This window comes from Rhinoderma darwinii, chromosome 10 (genome assembly GCF_050947455.1).
Source record: "Rhinoderma darwinii isolate aRhiDar2 chromosome 10, aRhiDar2.hap1, whole genome shotgun sequence".
Taxonomy (NCBI): Eukaryota; Metazoa; Chordata; class Amphibia; order Anura; family Rhinodermatidae; genus Rhinoderma; species Rhinoderma darwinii.
The window spans coordinates 39,802,021-39,816,549 of NC_134696.1; the positions used below are offsets into that span (position 1 = coordinate 39,802,021).

General features: G+C 41.0%; 1 protein-coding gene across 1 annotated transcript in view; it reads left to right on the forward strand.

Annotated features, from left to right (window-relative positions):
• Positions 1-14,529, forward strand: part of LOC142661391 (uncharacterized) — a 60,685-nt gene that overhangs the window by 10,147 nt on the left and 36,009 nt on the right. The window lies entirely within an intron of this gene.

Here is a 14,529-nt window from a genome sequence, read left to right on the forward strand (position 1 = left end):
ATACCCACAACAAATCGGAGTATGATGAAATTACATTTTTCCCTGAGTGGGAAGGCCCAATTATTGAGGAATTTATTCCACAGATGCTAAATTGCCCAGTCAGAATGGGTCTTCAACAGCTTGGCTTAATCTTATATACCATGCTGAAGGAGAAATAAGGAGGTAATAGATGTCCTCAGTCATTTGCCACAGTCGAAAGGTGGCACAAGTGGTTACAGGTGCTTGTACCAAAGACTCCAGGGAATAAGCAAAACCAAAACAGAGCAGCATTTTCGATAGGAGAGAAGAAAAGTGTGGGTAGATTTGTTAGTCAGGAAGCTATAAACAGTCTGACTACAACTGCAGCATTCAAACATTAATAACCAATGAATAGGTAAATCACCGGACGTCCTTTGTAAAACGCCAAGGTCTTTGCAGTTACACTTACAAATGAAATTCACATAATAGTAATGCACAGCACACACAAGTATTTCAATGCTTCACTACTTTATACAAAATAAGTGCAAGTATTACGATACATATGCATTGGCACTTAAAGCCATCAGTATATTTCACTTTTTTCAGCATGGTATTTACCAATAGCCCATATTGCTTTTATCAAAGTTCAGCGTGGAGATGTTTTGTTGCGTGGAATGAGCATCAAATGTGCGACATTTATGGGTACCTCCCCCTTCCTCAACCATCATTACAGCAGTGTGTGCTCCAATGCAAGCCAACCAAGAAAGCAGACCAAGAGACTCCACTTGTAATGTTGCAGCATTTCATTGCAGTCTATGGCTGCCCTCAGGAGGTCCAGACAGATAACGGCTTACATTTCACCGATAGAAAGTCAAGCAGTGGGCCACAGAACATGAAGTGCATTGGGTGTATCATATTCCCTACTACCTGCAGTTTAAAAAATTTACACCAACCCATTCTTTGAGGGGGTTGGATAGGGTGCTAGTAGACTCTACACAATACATTGTGGGAAAATTCTGGTACACTATAGAAAAAAAAGTGTGCATGCCTTTAGATCAACCATCAGAGGTTGAAGAAAAGTGGAAGTTTTCCGCCCATATCTTTCAGGCTCTGAACCCATTCACTTTGATTGTTACCCACCTTCTGACAACTGATGACCTATCCACAGGATAGGTCATCGGTATATATGCTTGGTGTGGGTCCCACACCAGGACCCCAAAACCGATCTGCTGCTGCATCGGACGTTATTGCCGGAAGCAGATGTCTTCGGTCAAAGAACAGCAGCCGAGCTGCATTACTGCAGCTCTGCTCCTATTCAAGCGAATAGGAGCAGAGCCGCAGTTCTGCCGAGCGGCCGCTATGCAGTGGTCAGAGCCATCTGCTTCTGGCTCTAACTACTGCATACCGTTCAAAACATCCGGTGCCCAGAGGCAGCCAGATCAGCTGATCCATGCGGGGTCCGGGTGTCGGACCCGCACCGATCATATACTGATGATGGATAGATCATCAGTTGTCAGAACGTGGAAAACCCCTTTAAGTATATAGCATATATACTTGGAGTGTGACTCCTTCCATTTTGTGAGACCAGACTGCATATTATAATCTACTATCTGACATTTGTTCTGTAACTGCAAGGCCAGGCACATCTTACCACTTGCTGGATTTAGCCAGTGTTAGAAAATATGTGTGATAAATAAACAGTTCTTAGGCATATAGTTGTGATGGTATTAGAAGGGGATTCAATTGGGGGACTCTATCCTGCTCAAGCACACAAAGCGGATTTGTTGCAGATTTTCCACAGTGAATCAACAGCGTTCAAGATCTGCATGTGTTAATCACAGATTTTGGGGCGGATTCACCTCTGATTTAACAACTGTAACAGAATGGGCATGCTGAGGATTTTAAAATCTGCAACATGCTCTGATTTCCGTGCAAAAAGCCTTCTGCAGCATGTAGATTAGATTTGTTAAAATTTCGTCCACATAGCTGGTCCTGAAATCCGTAGCATTTCTCTCCTATGTGCACGGGGACCTAGGAAGTCAAAGACTGCAACTAGAGTTCTTATATTGACCCTGGTCCACTTTGACGCTCCTTGGGAATTAGAGCCGCATTGGAAATTTGTTATTTCACTAGTGAATTTTATACTTTGTCTTGTTTAAAGGGGTTTTCCACTTTCTGACAACTGATGACCTATACTCAGTATATGATTTGTGCGTGTCCGACACCCGGACCCATACCGATCCGCCACTCCAGCTGCCACCGTGCACCCAGATGTTTGGAACGGTATGCAGTAGTTAGAGTCGGAAGCAGATGGCTCCGACCACTGCATAGCGGCCGTTCGGCAGAACTGCAACTCTGCTCCTATTCACTTGAATAGGAGCCGAGCTGCAGTAATGCAGCTCGGCCGCTATTCTTTGACCGGAGCCATCTGCTTCCGGCAACATCGTCCAGTGCACGGCAGCAGCAATTTTCAGAAAGTGGAAAACCCCTTTAATACTTTCCTTATCCTGTTACTTCATTTTTTATTCTTCTCCTGCAATAAACTACCTTGACTTTAATTTGTTTATTAGTATAATTGAGTCCCCTTCTTGTTACAAGTCTGTAACCATTGTGCTGGGTTCACACAACCTATTTTCAGGCGTAAACGAGGCGTATTATGCCTCGATTTACGCCTGAAAATACGGCAACAATACGTCGGCAAACATCTGCCCATTCATTTGAATGGGTTTGCCGACATACTGTGCCGACGACCTATCATTTATGTGTTGTCGTTTGACAGCTGTCAAACGACTACGCGTAAAATGACTGCCTCGTCAAAGAAGTGCAGGACACTTATATACATTATATGCAGGACACTTTTTTTAAACTTAATTTGAGCCGTTTTTCATTGAATTCAATGAAGAACAGCTCAAGATTACGGGCGTCAATGACACCTCGCAAAATGCGAGGAGGAGCAATTACGTCTGAAACTACGCAGCTGTTTTCTCCTGAAAACAGTCTGTAATTTCAGACGTAAAAGCCAGCTAGCGTGTGAACATACCCTTAAGAGACGTGGGTCTCCATAGGAGCTGTATATACAAAGCAACAGGAGAATATTAATCAAGACTATTTGCAAAGTTGCTTCTTATTTATGTTAGATTCATTGAAATAAATAAAACTTAGAGGCAATGGTGGAAATAGTTTTCTAATAATTTAATATAATAATTATATAATATAATAATTGTAATTTTTTATATATATAATAATTTTATAATAATCATAATGCGGCAGAAGAAAGTTTATAGCCATACCTGTAGTGAGCAGTGAATGTGAAGCTGTAGACATTGAAATTCCTGCAAGTGTCCAGCCAATACAATCAGGAATTTAAAAGTTCTAATCTTAATATTATTTTTAATTTATAATAAATGATGAAAAATTTTGTTGACAGAGCTTCAAATTAAATTTTATTTGCATCCATCTTTTTTAACTTCTTCAATGCAGTGAATGAAGCAACTTGATTACAAATCTCCTACTGTTTTGTATATACAGATTGTATTCAACCTATGTGTCTCCATGCTTACAGACTACAAACAAACCCTTTGTAGTCTGATCAAGCAGTCATTATGTTACTCCTTTCCGTCCTACCCTGCTTCTTGCTAACCCACAGACAGAAGAAGAGGAGCATTGGGAGCGCACTAACTCATGACTTCAGGATAAGTCTACAAACAGGGTTTAATACATAAAATAATATGTGGACATGTATATTTACAATAAAGTCCAAGACATGGAGCAAAAGAATCAAAGAATCGTCCCAAAATACTCACAAAGTTCAAATATTACTTCCTATCTCTAACCAATCTGCATTCGGTGAAGGCATATACACTTGGGCTACATTCACACAAGCGTTACAGATTTATGCGAGTAAAGAACACAGCATTTTTTGTCCGTGTGCATCACTGTGCTTTGCGTGTGGCATGTGTTTTTCACGTCTGTGCAAGCACTTCTTTTTTTAAAATGTTTTATTTTAGTGTAATTGATGCGTGAAACAGGGACAGCACAATTTGGATCCCCGTGCTGTCCATGGTTTTCACGCATCCATTGACTAAGTACATGAAAATGCACCAATATAGGACATGCAGTGAGTTTAATGCAACGGACACTCGCTGCGTGAAAACTCACGCATGTGGGAATAGCCCCATTGAAACCAATGGGTCCGTGTGCTCTGCGTTATTTCAACGCACAGCACACGGACGAGAATCACACCCGTCTGAATGAGCAATCGGTTTGTTTGTAGTCTGTAACCATGAAACCATATAAGTCTATTCACACAATGCGGTAAGATCAGCCACAGGTTTTTAGTAAATCAATGTTGAAGCCGCACTGTGTGAATAAACTCTAAGTCTGCATGGGGGCTGTATACACAAAATGGTAGGATACTTTTAATCAAATTATTTAAAAAGTAGATTTTTTTTTGTTTTTTTGCAAAATGATACAAAATGATTGCAAAGGTGTAATAATACACTTGAATAGTAGTAGGTGGCTGAGGAAAAGATAAGCTGGTAGAGACAAATCTGCACAATTTATTCTGACTTCAGAAATTGTAGAATTTTGGAAATTAAATGGAGCAATCACACTTACGTTGTTCTATAGTGACTTATTACGGGATATGATGAAATTGCACTTTCATCTTTTTTCAGGACATGTGATTAGCAAATGTAATAAACATGTCTTGAGATATTGGGAAATCTACTTCATTTGAAATTATGGATATGAAGCTGTTAGTTTTTCTATTTTATTTGACAAAAAGGGGAACAGAAAATATTCAAAAGCACATGATCTACTTATAGGGCACTGAGAGGCAAGAAAGGAGCAACAATAATTAATGTCCTCTACAGAAATCATAGTGCTCCATAGCAAAACTCACCTACTGAGAGCTCCCCAAAATGTAATACGCCTTTATTAGAGTTACAGGGGTTTTCCCATCAGAGACATTTATGACATATCCACAGGATGTGTCATAAATGTCAGATAGATGCAGGTCCTACATCTGGGACCCGCACCTATCTCCAGAACGGGGCCCCCTAAACCCCGTTCTACTGCCCTGTGTTGTGGCTGAAGAGTGCGATTCCTGACCATGAATTACGGAATCAGCGTAGCATAGTAGTGAATGGCAGTTACCATAGTAGTGAATGGCAGTGTCGGAAGCAGCGTAGCATAGTAGTGAATGGCAGTTACCATAGTAGTGAATGGCAGTGTTGGAAACAGCGTAGCATAGTAGTGAATGGCAGTTACCATAGTAGTGAATGGCAGTGTCGGAAGCAGCGTAGCATAGTGGTGAATGGCAGTTACCATAGTAGTGAATGGCAGTGTCGGAAGCAGCGTAGCATAGTAGTGAATGGCAGTTACAATAGTAGTGAATGGCAGTCTCGGAAGCAGCGTAGCATAGTGGTGAATGGCAGTTACCATAGTAGTGAATGGCAGTGTTGGAAACAGCGTAGCATAGTAGTGAATGGCAGTTACCATAGTAGTGAATGGCAGTGTCGGAAGCAGCGTAGCATAGTAGTGAATGGCAGTGTCGGAAGCAGCGTACCATGCGTGCTACGCTGTTTCTGTGACTACCATTCCGTTTTATGTGACTCACGGAAACAGGGTAGCTCAGCGAGCTACGCTGTTTTCTAATTCATGGTCGGGAATCACACGCTTCAGCCACAACACAGAGCGGTAGAAAGCGGTTTAGGGGGCCCTGTTCTAGAGATAGGTGCGGGTCCCAGAGGTGGGACCCACATCTATCTGACATTTATGACATATCCCGTGGATATGTCATAAATGTCTCTGATGGGAAAGCCCCTTTAATATCCACCATTCTGTTTTAAAAGAACCCTCCGATAAAAGTTTTTCTCGGGGCACGATTTGAAAATAAACCCGATAAAGGGTAGGGCCACCGTTATGTCACCTGACCACACTCTGATTGCCAGTGGACCATCTGCTGTATGGACCGGAAGTCACTTTTAGTGTATGTGCACACGATAACTGCAAATACGTCTGAAATTACGGAGCTGTTTTCAGGAGAAAACAGCTCCTGAATTTCAGACGTAATTTCTCGTACTCGCGTTTTGCGGGGCATCACTTACGGCCGTAATTTGGAGCTGTTCTTCATTGGAGTCAATGAAAAACAGCTCCAATTACGTCCCAAGAAGTGTCCTGCACTTCTTTTGACGAGGTTGTATTTTTACGCGCCGTCTTTTGACAGCGACGCGTAAAATGACAGGTTGTCGGCACAGTACATCGGCAAACCCATTGAAAGTAATGGGCAGATGTTTGCCGACGTATTGGAGCCGTTTTTTCAGACGTAATTAGAGTTGTAAAACGCCTCCATTACGTCTGAAAATAGGTCGTGTGAACCCAGCCTTACACTCACATTGAACGTCATTGAACGTCTATACATATTTTCTCATCAAAGTTTTACATAGCCTTAATGGACCGTAGGAAATTTGTTTACTTCTGCCTCTCGTATTCCGAAAGGCATAACTTTTTTATTTTTGCATTAATGTAGCGATATTTTCTTTTATTTTTTCAGGACAAGTTTAGTCTGAATGGCACTTATTAGCATTTATTGTTTTTTTATACTGTTAGGCTCTATTCAAATCTGCGTCATGGTTTCCGTTTATAACGAAATTACATAGTGGCGGAACAATCATGCAACAGATACCAACAGACTTTTAATGGGGCCCCGCCGGATTCCATTGTGGTGTCTGTCGTTTTGATGGGAAAAATAGCATTCAGCATCCTTCTTCGACGAAATCTGTGATGGAGCCTCTGACGCAGATTTTAACATAGCCTTATGGTTATGTTTTTTTTGCAGTTTTGTGACTTTTATTTAAATTATTAATTACTTTCTTGTATTTTTTTCTCTTTTGTGCTTGTATTTAGTTATTGGAGAACTTATATCTTTATTTTTGACTTTTTGCAATTTAATTTCCTTTATTTTCTAACTGTATTTGCAGACATCCCTTAGTAAAAAAAAAATCTGAAGTTTCAGTACATCACTTATTTAAGTCCGTAACTACAGGGTGAAATACAGAAGTAATACAGTGTATTCATCTTTTGGGAATATAACAAGAATATTCCATCCGTCTAGTAGTCTAAATTAACAAAATTACTATAAGGTCATTGGAAATAGTTTTTCATCTGTAGTCCTTCGAATACACAAGCAGTAACACAGATGCTGATTCATAGTGTAACATCGGCTTCCAGCTGCACTTATTGAGCAACATAAAAAAAGGCAGGATGACAAAAAACAGTTCTCTGAACCAGTGGCGTAAGTACCACTGTAGCAGCCATAGCGGCCGCTACGGGGCCACGGCACAGGTCCTCCCATGCCCGGTGGCGCCGGTAGCAGTTGCTATGGACGCAGATACTATTGAACACTATGACAGAGCAGGGAGGTATCACCCTGCTCTGCCATTAGCTACAAGCCGTTCGTCTGCTCAGGCAGGCCTGATGACATCACTGGATCACGCCGGTCTACACAAGGATCCCGTCGGCGTTGAGGAGGCTTGTGTAGAAGCTCAATTCGTCGCGGGAACGGGACCTAGGTGAAATTTTTTTACGTTTTTTTGTTTTATTTGTTTGGGGGGGGGTGCAATCTACAGGTGGGCTGTATGGCACTATCTACAGGCGGGGGGTTGTATGGCAGTATCTACATGGGGGTTGAATGGTGCTATCTACAGGTGGGGGGTTGTATGGGAGTACCTACAGGGGAGCCAAATGGCACTATCTACAGGGGGGCTGTATGGCACTATCTACAGGCGGGGGGTTGTTTGGCAGTATCTACAGGGGTGTTGTATGGCACTATCTACAGGGGACTGTATGGCGCTATCTACAGGGGTGGCTGTATGGCGCTATCTACAGTGGGGGCTGTATGGCATTATCTACAGTGGGGCTGTATGGCCCTATCTACAGTAGGGATGTTGTATGGCAGTATCTACAGGGGGGCTGTATGGCAGTATCTACAGGGGGGCTGTATGGCAGTATCTACAGGGGGGCTGTATAGCAGTATCTACAGGTGGGGGTTGCATGGCACTACCTACAGGGAGTTGTATGGCAGTACCTACAGGGGGGCCGTATGGCACTATCTACAGGAGGGCTGTATGGCACTATCTACAGGTGGGGGGTTGTATGGCAGTATCTACAGGGGGGTTGTATGGAACTATCTACAGGGGGGCTGTATGGCACTATCTACATTGGTTGGGCTGTAAGGAACTATCTACAGGGGGGGCTGTATGGCACTATCTAGAGGGGGGCTGTATGGCACTATCTACAGGGGGACTGTATTGCAGTATCTACAGGGGGGGATTTATGGCACTCTCTACAGTGGGGGTACCAGCAAAGTGCATTACACGTAACTGTGTGACTGTCTCCCTATAGAAGCCTTATCTGTATGTAATTGTAATACTGATCAGTCACCCCCCTTTATGGATCATAGGTGTGTGATTTCAGTGTATTCACCTGTGCTACCTCCCTCATATAGCGTTGTGGCTTGTTGCATGCTGCTGGGAACAATTTTTTAACCTGCCCTTGTTCAGTAAGTATGGCTTTTTTTCTTTGATAAGGAGTAGATTTGATCCAATTGTCTGATTTGTTTTATATGTGTTATGTTAGTTTAGGGACCCTTTTTATGTATTCCACAAGTAAAAACAAAACAAAAAAACATATATATATTGAACATTAACTTATATGTACTCTAAAATAATTCCTAAACAATCTGCAACTCACCATGCAAAAAAAAAAAAGGTTTCCAATAACGACGTTGTCAAAAAATATTAAAAAGTTATGGCTGACAAAATGGGGAGGCATAAACAAGAAAAATTCCAGTGATCCGTATCACAAAAATTGGTTAGTCTTTAGGGGAGTAAAACAAAAAATGTAGGTGGCAGAACCCTTTCATTTTACAGTTTGGGAGATTTCATACCTTTTTCTCTGGAACTGTCCATTACTATATTTACACCAGTACACCGAATATCATGCTTACAAGTTAATTTGTACTTTTGAATTAAGGGACTGAAGATGAACGATGTAAAAGTTCAATGGATGAGTTAGAATGAATTTATAAGTCACTTTCTATTTTCAGTAGAAGACCTGTCAAAATAACTTATTTAATCAAGAACACATTTGTGTTGTTCAGGAATTCCCACTTACATTTTCAAAAATATAAAAATTATAGATGAGCCAAAGTTAAAGGGGTTTTCCCTTCAGAGACATTTATGGCCATTTATTCCCCCGGACGAAGGCATCCGCCGAAACACGCGTCGGTCTTGGCGTCTTCCTCTAGCAGGACCATGAAACCTGGTATGTACGTTTCCCTGTACATGTGTCTGTTGTTTATTTTTTAGGCTTGTGGACACCAGTTTTGTGTCTCTTTGCCTTGTACCTTGCTGTATTTGCTCTATAAATTCTCTTTACCTATGCACATTGCAGTGGCTGACTTTTTCAACATGTCTCTCTACCTGCATCTAGCACTTTACATTATAGTGCAATTGGCATATAACATGCATTAATTTGACTCTAGACACAACCAGTGTTATTACTACACATGTGTCATACATAAGCGCACACATCCATATTTATGGGTATTCTCACCCTTGGTCATATGATATCTGGTCCTGCACAGGTTGATGCCTCTCTTCATCTTCTTTTTAATGTGTTTGTATGGATTCATTAATAAAATATATTTTTTTTATATTCATTCTCTTTGTGCTAGTATTGATCTTCTTTTTGCTTAGGTTTTCCTAAGGTGTTCATAGTACAGTGCCCGTCAGTAAGAGGGCAGGACGAAACCAGTATCAGGAACTGCACTTGTGAACTGTACATTGACACTCAGGCAGTGAGTCCAAGGTTTAAATAGCTAGTTATGATAGCTCACCCGAAACAGATGGCTAGCAACAAAGCTCAGAATCAAGGGCAGAACACACGGCATGGCAGCCACATGTGGCTGAAACCATATCCACATGCAATGGCGAATGGCCACATGACTTTGCCAATAATGCCAGAGTTCGGCCATTAATCACCCATGTGGTCATGGTTTCGGCTGAGCTGTAGTTCTGACCCTCAGGGAGAGAGTTAGGCTGGGTTCCCACGTAGTGTAAACGCTGCAGAATTTCCGCAGCAGAATTCTGTTAGGAAATTCCACAGCATTTACAGTAGCAGCACAGTTAAGGAGATTTAGAAGATCTCATGCCCACACTGCGAAAAAAAAAACACACAAAAGTCATGTGGAAAGTGTTCTGCGGTGTGACTTTCAATTGTATGTTAATTTATGCTGCATGTTCTGTGCGGAGATGCTGCGTATTTGGCCCATAGACTTCAATGGGGAGCATAAATTCTGCAACAGATTTGTTTTGTTGCAGTTTTTACAGCGTTTACGCACCGGAAACGCAGTAGAAGCCACTGGAGATCCGCAGGTGCACATATACTTTGCTATAATCAAAGTTTATCACCAAATACGCAGCTAAAACCAGAATAGAGAAAATACAGCGTTTCTGCAGCCATATGCTCAGCAAAAAAGTCTATGCTGTGTGTGGGAACATACCCTTAGGCTAAGTTGACACCGGGGAGATACGCTGCGTAAAAATACACAGCGCATCTGCTGCGGTGGCCGCAGGGAATTCCGTATGAAAAACCGCAGTGGTGCACACGTGAACTGTCTTTTACGTCTGAAAAGACAGACTGTTTTCAGGAGAAAACAGCTGCGTCGTTTCAGACGTAAAAGCTCCTCCTCGCATTATGCGAGGCGTCTTTGACGCTCGTAAATCTTGAGCTGCTCTTCATTGACTTCAATGAAGAACGGCTCAAATTACGTTGCAAAGATGTGTCCTGCACTTCTTTGCCGAGGCAGTCATTTTACGCGTTGTCGTTTGACAGCTGTCAAACGATGACACGTAAATGACAGGTCGTCTGCACAGTACGTCGGCAAACCCATTCAAATGAATGGGCAGATGTTTGCTGACGTATTGTAGCCCTATTTTCAAACGTAAAACGAGGCATAATACGTCTCGTTTACGTCTGAAAATACGTAGTGTGAACCCAGCCTGACAGGCTAGCCTTCGCTCACCACACACATCGATTAGCCTTGGGCGCTGATTTCAATGGTGACGGATCCGGTGCCAATGATTTCCGTTTGTGTCAGTTGTGCAAGGATTGCGTCGTTTTGACGGAATCAGTAGTGCAATCGACTACGGTATTCATTCCATCAAAATGACGGAACCGTTGCACAGTTTGTATCAGACATATAGCCACAAAACATTCATTTTTATGTATATTTTTTCCATTGATGCAGAACAATATAAAGGCGCCTATTGTGCTGGGTGCTAGGTGTCTAAGTTCAGAAAATATATGGGTAAGGTGCTATATCTATCTATCTATATATATACACTACCGTTCAAAAGTTTGGGGTCACCCAGACAATTTTGTGTTTTCCATGAAAACTCACACTTATATTTATCAAATGAGTTGCAAGATGACTAGAAAATATAGTCAAGACATTGACAAGGTTAGAAATAATGATATTTATTTGAAATAATAATTTTCTCCTTCAAACTTTGCTTTCGTCAAAGAATGCTCCATTTGCAGCAATTACAGCATTGCAGACCTTTGGCATTCTAGCTGTTAATTTGCTGAGGTAATCGGGAGAAATTTCACCCCATGCTTCCAGAAGCCCCTCCCACAAGTTGGATTGGCTTGATGGGCACTTCTTGCGTACCATACGGTCAAGCTGCTCCCACAACAGCTCTATGGGGTTGAGATCTGGTGACTGCGCTGGCAACTCCATTACAGATAGAATACCAGCTGCCTGCTTCTTCCCTAAATAGTTCTTGCATAATTTGGAGGTGTGCTTTGGGTCATTGTCCTGTTATAGGATGAAATTGGCTCCAATCAAGCGCTGTCCACAGGGTATGGCATGGCGTTGCAAAATGGAGTGATAGCCTTCCTTATTCAAAATCCCTTTTACCTTGTACAAATCTCCCACTTTACCAGCACCAAAGCAACCCCAGATCATCACATTACCTCCACCATGCTTTACAGATGGCGTCAGGCACTCTTCCTGCATCTTTTGAGTTGTTCTGTGTCTCACAAATGTTCTTCTGTGTGATCCAAACACCTCAAACTTCGATTCGTCTGTCCATAACACTTTTTTCCAATCTTCCTCTGTCCGATGTCTGTGTGCTTTTGCCCATCTTAATCTTTTCCTTTTATTAGCCAGTCTCAGATATGGCTTTTTCTTTGCCACTCTGCCCTGAAGGCCAGCATACCGGAGTCGCCTCTTCACTGTAGACGTTGACACTGGCGTTTTGCGGGTACTATTTAATGAAGCTGCCAGTTGAGGACCTGTGAGGCGTCTATTTCTCAAACTAGAGACTCTAATGTACTTGTCTTGTTGCTCAGTTGTGCAGCGGGACCTCCCACTTCTCTTTCTACTCTGGTTAGAGCCTGTTTGTGCTGTCCTCTGAAGGGAGTAGTACACACCGTTGTAGGAAATCTTCAGTTTCTTGGCAATTTCTCGCATGGAATAGCCTTCATTTCTAAGAACAAGAATAGACTGTCGGGTTTCACATGAAAGCTCTCTTTTTCTAGCCATTTTGAGAGTTTAATCGAACCCACAAATGTAATGCTCCAGATTCTCAACTAGCTCAAAGGAAGGTCAGTTTTATAGCTCCTCTAAACAGCAAAACTGTTTACAGCGGTGCTAACATAATTGCACAAGGGTTTTCAAGTGTTTTCTAATCATCCATTAGCCTTCTAACACAGTTAGCAAACACAATGTACCATTAGAACACTGGAGTGATGGTTGCTGGAAATGGGCCTCTATACACCTATGTAGATATTGCATTAAAAACCAGACGTTTGCAGCTAGAATAGTCATTTAGCACATTAACAATGTATAGAGTGTATTTCTGATTAATTTAATGTTATCTTCATTGAAAAAAACTGTGCTTTTCTTGCAAAAATAAGGAAATTTTGAAGTGACCCTAAACTTTTGAACGGTAGTGTATATATATATATATATATATATATATATATATCTATATATAAATATATATATATCTACATATATATAATATCATTTATTTTTTCTTTTATAATTCAGGTTTTAATTGTGTATGTCAAAAGTGTGAAAACTTTCCCGGCAGCAAAATAATTAATGCTATGCCTGAACTGTGCATATATTTAATATGAGCAATAAGTCAAAGGACCAAGATCTTTTCATCCATCTTATCAATTTTATGTATAAATGTCAACATGCATCATTAATTAACCCATTTAGGAATGAAGTATCAAATACAGTAACATTTAAAAAAAAATACAGCTTGTTGCTGGAGATGAGATGACAATGTATGCTTTATTTATGCGTCACTACTACTGGTATCCATACATTATGTACTGCATCTTTCATGGGAAATTTACAGCAATTAATAAAAATAGCCTCTGGCTATTACAATAACGTATTACTTAATTAACTTCCTGGGTGTTGCTTTTTTTCCCTTCTTTACGGGAATACACTTTGTAAACAAACTAATGCTTAATAAACGCAATGGAAAAAACAGTATCATCATGACTTGTCCTTAGCTGCCACATGAGACACTCAAATCTAGTAATTAAATAACAAGAGTGGTAATTCACCTCTCTTAAAGAGACTCTGTCACCACATTATAAGTGCCCTGTCTCCTACATAAGGTGATCGGCGCTGTAATGTAGGTGACAGTAATGCTTTTTATTTTAAAAAAACTCTTTTTTTTGTGAGATTCCGGCAAGTGAAACCAAATCTCGTTTAGCTCCGTGATCTCGCGAGATTTGGTTTCACTTGCCGGAATCTCACAAAAAAAGATTCAGAAGTGTCAGGATTCTGTGTACACATGACGTCCAGGCTGGATGGTCATGTGTATTCATTATCAGGACACTGTAGTAATGTTAGGGCTTGTGTATGTAGCTGCACATAGTGATATATCTATATCGCTAGTGCAGTGTAAATGAATGGAGAGGAGTGCATGATGCTGATTGGTCAGCGTCATGCACTCCTCTGTACAACACCCACTTGGTCGAAAGTAAAAGTACGCCCACTTGGGCATTAAGAAAGCTCATTAGCATAAACTTAAAATGCTCCTAACTTTGTGAAAAAAGATTGTTTTTTAAAATAAAAAGCATTACTGTCACCTACATTACAGCGCCCATCTCCTTATGTAGGAGATAGGGCACTTATAATGTGGTGACAGAGCCTCTTTAAGGTAGTCATGTCTATATATAACTATATATCAATTGTAAAACATGGTCATAGAGAATCCACTGAGAGGATCTTGGACCAAACCTATTCCAAATCATATTCCTTGCCCCGGACCCAGGAAGAATGACTTATAACAGAAATAAAACGTAAGGACGGTGAAAATAAGGAGATGAAAGGATATGATACAAACTTCGCCTCCTCAAATATTAAACATAACCAAATAAATAATATCCTACAAAAATACTGGCATATTTTGAGTGGAGACCCTTTTTTAAAAGATTGCATTCCTCAAAGACCACAGTAGAGCTAAAACCCTT